Here is an 8,575-nt window from a genome sequence, read left to right as displayed (position 1 = left end):
AATGACACAAAATAATGAAATAATCCCTATTAACAACCAGGGAAGGGACAATAAGGAAAAGCCTCATATAGGAGGTATTACCTGAGCTATGTCCTAAAGAAGGTAAGAGATTTGGATCAGCAGAGGTGACAAGAGAAATTCCAGACATTGGGGGGTGAGGGGTTGGTACCTGTGCAAAGACGGGAAGCAGGAAGCAGGAAATGAAATGTCATATATGGAGAACAGCTAGTAGGCCAGACTGATTGGAATGTGGAGTAAATGAAGGGGAATAATATGAAATAAGATAGCAAAGGTTAGAGGGAGCCAGATAGTGAAGGGGCTAAAATACTACACTAGATATTTTGAGTCTTCTCCAACTAACTGCAGCCTGTTGGTGGTTCTAATCACCATCCTTAGCTATGGAATGAGAAACAGACACAGTTAAGTATTTCTTATCAGGAGAAACACCTATATAATGCCTCCTTCTTGAATCTCTAACTTCCTTTGAAGCTCACCTCAAAGGTCTTTTCCTTCAAGTTGCCTGTCCTGGTCCCTCTAGTTGCTAATGCCTTCCACATTCTGAGAATTACTTTGCATCTGCCATATAAGTGTGTGTATGTGTGCACACACATGCATGTAAGCGTATATGTGTATATATAGGTATATGCACACACATGTATACACATATATACATGCATACGTATATACATCTATATATTTGTTATTGCTTTTCTGTGTACATATTATTAACCTCCCCAACTTTCCCACACATACACAATAGAATGCAAGCTCCTTAGAGACTGGGATTGTTTTATTTTTGTCTTTGTATCCCAGTACCTAGCTCATACCTGGCATATAATAGGTACTTAACAAATGCTTGTTGAATAAGTGAAAGGACAGAGGAAGACAAGACCAAAATGGAGAATGGACTTGATGTATTTAAACTGAAGTATGATAACAAGGTCATATGGACATATGGCTTCCCAAGGGGCAGCCATTCATAGTGCTGGATTCTAGGTGCACAGTCCACCATTTTTTAAAGGTCATCAATTTACCTGAATCTTATAAATTAATGTTCAACAGCAAGCCAAAGGCTTCCTTTCTAGTCTAAAAATCCTATTGTACCATGAACAATAAGCTCTTCAAAGCTATACTTTGGTGGTTTCTAAGGGCTGCTTTGGAGTTAGAGTAGGGAGTGGTCTCTATTGTGCTTTCCCCTTTGATTGATTTCTTATGGATTTCTGTCTTCAGCTTAGTGATTCCCTGCTCTGTGTGTTGCAGTGAAGCAGACGCAGATACTTCCTATCACGGCTTGGTGGTCAGCAGTGGCTAGGGTGTATGTAAGAGAGTCTCTGGTTAAAGAAAGGAGCATTTTTGCTTTTCTACATATAGGGGCCACTCTCAGTGGAGCAGTTCAGAAGAAAGTGTAATGATTATCTCAGGCAACATGAGAAAGCAGAAGGGTAAGATGCTACAGAAGTGCCTTTGAAAGCTGCTGGGGGTAAAATGCTAAGTTTTTCTTTGTTAAAGGGAACTGTTAGAGTGATTCCAAAAAGGTGGTTCCTCATTGCTTTGGTTATTTAATAAAGATAAAACACATACAAACCCAGAATTCATTTGTTTCAAGGAAAATTGTAATACCTTGGATCAAGAAGAAAGGGAGGCTTATTTCATTTATCTCACTGCCCACTATAACCCAACAGCTAGGTGGCCCAGTGCTGGGCCTGGAGTCTGGTCGACTTGAATTCAGATTCAGTCTTAGACACTTTAGTATGACCCTAGGCAAGTCACTTAACTGTGTTGACCTCAGTTTCTTCATCTGTAAAATGAGCTGGAGAAGGAAAGGGCAAACCACTCCAATATCTCTCCCAAAAAACCCCAAATTGGATCATGAAGAGTCAGGCATGACTGAACAATAATTCATGTAACCTCTATAGAGTGGGTAGGGCTGGTAGTGGGAGAGGAGGGGACTAGTTAAAGAATGTGTGTGGGCTGATAAACCTTTTGAAATGGAAAGTTATGTTCCTGAAAAAGAGGTGAGAGAGAGAGAGAGAGAGAGAGAGAGCGCTGGAGAGTGCAAGAGAGAATGAGAGAGAGGGACAGAGAGAGAGGTCTCAGTGTGTGGGTTAGCAGATTACTTCTTGTCAGAATTGACAGTGATTGTCAGACATTGTCTGATAATGTCCAAAAGCACTGAGACAAGCCTGGGTCATTCTTGGCAAGGCAAATCTTCCCTTAAGTGGCTGCCGATTTGGTATGATTTCAGGGACCCCATAAAGGTCCCCCACTCTCCTATTTCTGGTGCCCAAATTGCACTGCAGAGAATTATTCTCTTTGGGTTAAGGGTCTCTGTTTCTTATTAAAAGGCAAATGCCCTTGGAGGTCTAACATACTCATTTATACTGTTGTATATACTAAGTTTATCAGAGACTTCCTAAGTAACAATGGAGAAAAAACACTGGGATGGAAGTTTTGAAAGGAAAAGGTGGAGAAAGCATGGTCATTCCCCAATGAGGGGAGCATGTCATGGTGGAGAATTTAGAATAGCCAGTGAGCAATAGGAGGCCATCAGGAATGGTGGAGAAAAGGGCATTTGAAAGGAGAGGTGAGAGGGTCCCAATGTTTAACAATGTGGGGAGAGGAAAGAGAAGTAGCCAAGAGTCAGGAGACCAGGATTTTATTTCTGGCTCAGCAGTGTGAGTTTTTCTAAGCCTCAGTTTCCTCATTTGTAAAATGAAAGTGATAGGACGGATGTGATGGGGTAGGAATCTGAGCCCCAAAAAAGGAAAAACTCTGGCCCTGATAGGGGTTGGGATCTGGACCCCAGAAAGGATAAACCCTGGACTTTCCCACATGGCCAAATCTCTGGCATTCCCTGAGGCTATGGTCCCATCAACTGGTCTTTCATTGTGACTACACCCAATCTCCCCTCTATTGCCTTGCCTCCCCATGGCCCCAGACCATTTCCCACCCTTGGTCCCACTTAGGCTCCATTTCCCATCCTTGGGAATTATATTACCTCATGGACACCCAATCTCCCCTCCATTGTCTTGCCTCCCTATGGCCCCAGGCCACTTCCCACCCTTGGTCCCACCTAGGCTCCATTTCCCACCCTTGGGAATTCTATTACCTCATGAACTACTTGGCCACTCTCCCATGGTCTTTCTGTATATAACGTCCATCTTGTCTCCATTAAGATGCTCAGATTCTTAGAATCTAGCCACTGCTCAGATTTTCACGATCTAGCCAATAGCCCATAGATGCTCAGACTCCTTAAGAATCTAGCTAATATGGCGAATCTTCAATAAACTTTGTTTTTGACTGCAAGAAGGCTTGGGTCAAATTCTTTTGGGCAGGACGCGGGTATCGTGATTTTGGGGTGCCAGAACCCCTAAACTGCATCAGATGGTCTTTAAGTTCCCTTCTAGCACTAATATTTTATGGTTCCAAGAGAAACTTCACCTTCCTCATCATTTCAGGCTCTGAATCCCTATCTATTTATGCTTTTGATCAAGTTATTAGAGGTCCAATACTCCCTTTCAGGTTGTTCCCTCTAGTGGTAAATAAGATGAACCTTCAGAAGTATGAGACTCACACAAGAGCCAAGAAATAGGTCAATTAACATCACTAGTTCCACCCCCTGGAAACTTGACCTATTCAGAGGCTGCTTTCAGGTCTCCCTAGCCCTGCCCAGGGATAGACAATCAAGTAGAGTTGCTTCAGGGGAAGTTCATTGTCTTGGAAACATAGGAAATGTAAATGCCTTTCCCATGGTCATGAAAGGAGTACTAGGCAAAGCTGATATTAAACCCAGTTTTTAAACTCTGAATCTATTGCTTCTTGAATTACGTCATATAAGAGGAGCTCAACCTTCATTGGTTAACTTGTACTGGTCGACTTTGCTATAGTCTGGGGAGGTTTTTCTCTAAGTTATGCTTCAGGTAGTTGCCACCACAAACAGGGAGAAGCTCTTTTAAAAGCCTGATTCTCCTAATTTAGCCACAATATTTATATCACAGGGAACACTGTAAAGATGGCATTAGATAATATATAAAAAGTACTTTGCAAACTTTAAATTGATGCATAAATAGCAATTTTTATTGTTACATTACTAGGTGAATACACTCATTTTCTTATTATATGAATCTCTTTGTCTTGCTACTGTGCATGGATATATCATGTAAACATCTATCTGCATATTGCAAGGACAGAGTCAAGATATCAGAGTAGGGGGCAGCTAAGTGGTGCAGTCCAGCCCTGGAGTCAGGAGGACCTGAGCTCAAATCCAGCCTCAGACACTTGACAGTAGCTGTGTGACCCTAGGCAAGTCACTTAACTCCAATTGCCTCACAAACAAACAAAACAAGATATCAGAGTAGCAGGAAGAAACACAGCCTAGCTCCCATCACACTTCTCCAAAAAGATTTAAAAAATGCATCAATGAATTATGATTGGAAAATCCAAGAAAAAGTCACAGAAAGTCAATTTTGTTAGCTGAGGACCGCTTAGGGAGGAAGACAGGTCTAAAAACAAACACATGAGGGAATTGTGGGAATTCAATGACTCTATCCTCTGACTCAATTCTGGATCTAGCTCACTTCCCTTTTGATTCAATTATGGAGTCTAGTCCAACTTTTGTTTTGTAAGAAAACTTTATTCAACTTTATTTAGGGAATTGTGAGAAACCCTTATTGCATTGTTTGAATCTAGCCCTGCATGGCTGTAAAGATGGACCACTTCTACCTGTTGCTTAGAGATCCTTAACTAAGGACCTAGGTTATGCTGACCAGATATGAAAATTAATGGAGAGAGTTTTCTCACAATTATACATCTTAAGCAACTAATATGTCTTATCTGGAAACTGTCCCCATACTGGTTAATCATTTATTGTTTCTATGTTCCTTTGATTGAATGCAGACACTGAGGAGGGGAACAGGGAGTGGGATACCTTTTTTTTTCTGATTTCAAGGAATTGTACACATTCACTTTCCCCCTCCCAGCTTAGAAAGCCCCTAATCTTTCCTCCAATTAGAAATCAGTTCACTTAATTTTGTATTCTGGTTAATTGTTTTCTTTTAATTAATTGGTCTTATTTGATTGTTTTTAATGCATAAAAATCTGTCTCCCCCTGTATTTGAGGTCCCATGTCAAAGCTGAGAGATCCTGGTCCTGATTTGTTATGTAATTGACATGCATTGCCTAATAAATTGATAGGTCTGGAAGCTCAAATTCTTTTCCTCAGTCATTCCAGATTCCACCTACCACACAAACAAACACACAAACATGTACAAACTAAGGATGGGGTCTGGTCAGGAGCACCAAGTATGGAGCATTTTAGCACCCAGGAAATAAAATATGGCTGACACTGAACACTAGGGCAAGAAGCACCAGGGCAGTAAAAGATCCCTGGGGATCCCTGAACTAGTACAGGGTCCACAAATGGGTGCTATCTGGCAGCTCTGTTGACCATTACTCAGTTCTGGGTCATAGATCAAGGATATACTCAGGAGGAGACCTAAAGGTAGTGGAGGAGATTGTGGGCCCTGTCTGAGTACTGACTGAGGAGCAAGTTCAGAAGCAAACAGTAGCATTCATCTCTGAACCCAGGATCAGAGCAAAGGCTGAAGCCTGCAGTGGAATAACCAAGGCAGGAATTACGAACCAATGGAGATCCTGCAGTTCAGTCACTCTGAACCTACAGAATCTCCCAGTGGCTAAGTCCAGCAGGAATCTACTGAAATTTTCACTCAGGAACAAGTTGACAGGCCCAAACCTAGGTCAGGAATTGGTGGAACTCAAATGAAGGGGGCAATGAGCTGACTTCACCCAAGGTCACATCACTTTGTAGCGTTGAAAGCTTGTAGACCCTAAGCCAGAGCTGTGAAAGTAGCAGAAGGATGCAAGAGGATAGAAGCTCAGACATTCCTCCCTGAAGTGTTCACAGCCCAGTCTTAGCATAAAGTCCAAAGTCAAAAAGTAGACTGGAAGAAGGAACAAACAAAAAAGAATACCATCATAAAGAGCTATTATGGTGAAACTCATTAAAACTCAGGAGAGTTCAAGTTACAAACCCAGAAGAAGAGAATGACTTGAAAACACCTACATGCAAAACCTCCAAGAAAAATGCAGCTTGGACACAAGTCCAACTAGAATTCCAGAAAGAGATAAAACAAAAGCTAAAAATAGCTAAAACTTATTTTAAAAACCAAATGGGAGAGGCAGAAGGAGAAGTTAGAAGTTAGAAGTTAGAGAAGTTAGATTTGATAGACCTCTGGAGAATATTGAATGGGAATAGAAAGGAATAGAAATAGATAATTATATCTTGGCTGGGTATGGCACCTTTACAAAAATTGACCATGTGGTTACAGAATAAATACCTCACAAATACAGAAAATCAGAAAAGAAAGTATGCATGTTTCATTCCAAGTAGAATGTAAAGTCCTTGATGGCAAACTAGTTTGGTTTTGTCTCTATCTCCAGTACCTAGCATATAAAGGCTTAATTAACACAGAGTAGCAGACATCCACATTGGTACTTCCCTACCTGGTAGGGGGGCATACAGATTCATTCCATGTGAACAATAAATAACAACAACAACAATGTATATTTATAGATTGATTTAAGGCTTACAGAGTGCTTTACCTACATTATCTAATTTGATCCTTACAACACACCTATGGTTTAAATATTACTGGTAATGTAGGGGAATTATGACTTTCTAGAAACACAGCTTCCCATTTGCAGTGTCAACTACCTGAGGAATTACTTTGAGAAAAACATTCTTAAATGACAGCACAGTTAGCCAATGCAAGATAATCAATGAGAGTTTGAGCTCTTCTTTATAAGGTGCATTGTAAGGAACACTGGATTCGGAGTCATAAAACCTAGGTTCAAATCCAAGTTCTGTCACTAAACACTTATGTAATCATGGGAAAGTCATTTAAACTTCCAGGGTCTTAGTTTCTTTATCTGTAAAATGAGAAGATTGAACGAGATGGTCTTTGAGAGCCGTTTCTGCTCTAGATCAATGACTTCTATGGTCTTCATTTGCAAAATGAGGGAGTTGGGCTAGATGACCTCTATGAGGACCCTATAGAAAAGTTTTTTTCTTAAAAAAAAATAAATGCAGTTTTGTGCAAATGTGTAGAACTGTGGGGGAAGCTGTGGTCTAACTAAATGACTGCTTTAGCTTCCACCTGGAGGTGTTTTTGTTTCTGACCTTGGACCACAGATCCTGGTTCAGGACCACAGACAGTGCATAGCTGCTCTCATTCTATCTGGAAGAAAAGAAAATGGTAGGAACTACTCTGATTATAGGATGATAAACTCAAGCTGGAAGGAATCTTAGAAGTCCTTCCAAGCCCTTCATTTTCCAGACGGTCCTCATTTCAATGTAAGCTCTGGCTTTCCTAGTTACTAGAAATATGAAGTAGTAGCTCATAAAATAATATCTAAAAGTTACATAGTATTTTAAAGTTTATAAAACATCTTAAATATATTATCTCATTTGATCCTCACAACTCTATGAAGCAGGTGATATTATTATCACCTAGATATTGTATTTATTTGAATATACTTCTATTTCTATTAACCGGTGATTCTACAAAGCAGAATCTACCATCATTCATCTCTGGGAAAGACTGAGTGAATATTCTGAAAGCTACAAAACAGTTTTTTCTAGATGAAGAAACTGAGGCTGAGGAAGATTAAGTAAGTTTCTCAGGATCACAATCTAGTAAATACCTGAGGCAAGATTCAAACTCAGGTCTTTCTGACTCTAAGTCCAGTGTTCTATCCACCACACCACTAGTTCATCTCCCTATGACCTTAGAAGTCACCTTACCATCCCTAATATATGCATTGCTTTCTTTTCCTTTCCTTTCCTTTCTTTATTCTTGTTTTTCTCTCTGCCTCCTTCATTTTCCACTCTCCTCTCTCTATTTTCCTCTCTCCTTTTCTTCTTTTGCTTCTTTGCCTCAGACTCAACAAGAGCACCTATTCCCAAATGTAGGCACACCTCAGCATTGCTGATAGACAACAGAGGTATGGAGATGGCTGACTTTTGCCAAGGATGCTCTTGAACTTCTGAGGGAAGAGTGAGCAAGGAGTGGTGAAGTAAACACTGTGATCTTAGCCCTGGCCCTGACCCTACATTCGAACATACTGAAGCACAACGGGATTTTTTAGGTTAGGACAAATAAATATTCAACACTGAGGGGACTCATTCCCTCTTTTATAGTTTTTGGTTGTCTGTGGAAAATGTAGATCTAAGGAAATAACTGATGTTGAGTGATCTTTTGAGACAGCAAAGCTAAAGCAGTTATTGTAAATTTCAGGTTGGAGCCATGTATTTCTCACCTCAGCTTCAAATAATTAAGCTTTAATTCTACCATTAATTTTTAAATGTCTGCACTGCTTGTGTTTAAAACTTTCAGAAGGTACTTAGAAACTAATTTTTCCCTCTGTGCAATCTAACGATGTTTGAGAATTGTGAATCAGGATGGCTGAACACAACTGTGGGTAATTACTCTGCATGGTTCGATGATATGTTTCTTTCCTGAGGGATATACTCATTTCTGGATGTGCTTAACTCCCA

Source organism: Vombatus ursinus, unplaced genomic scaffold (assembly GCF_900497805.2).
Source record: "Vombatus ursinus unplaced genomic scaffold, bare-nosed wombat genome assembly UNPS02000582.1, whole genome shotgun sequence".
Lineage (NCBI taxonomy): Eukaryota > Metazoa > Chordata > Mammalia > Diprotodontia > Vombatidae > Vombatus > Vombatus ursinus.
This window is presented reverse-complemented; position numbering follows the sequence as displayed.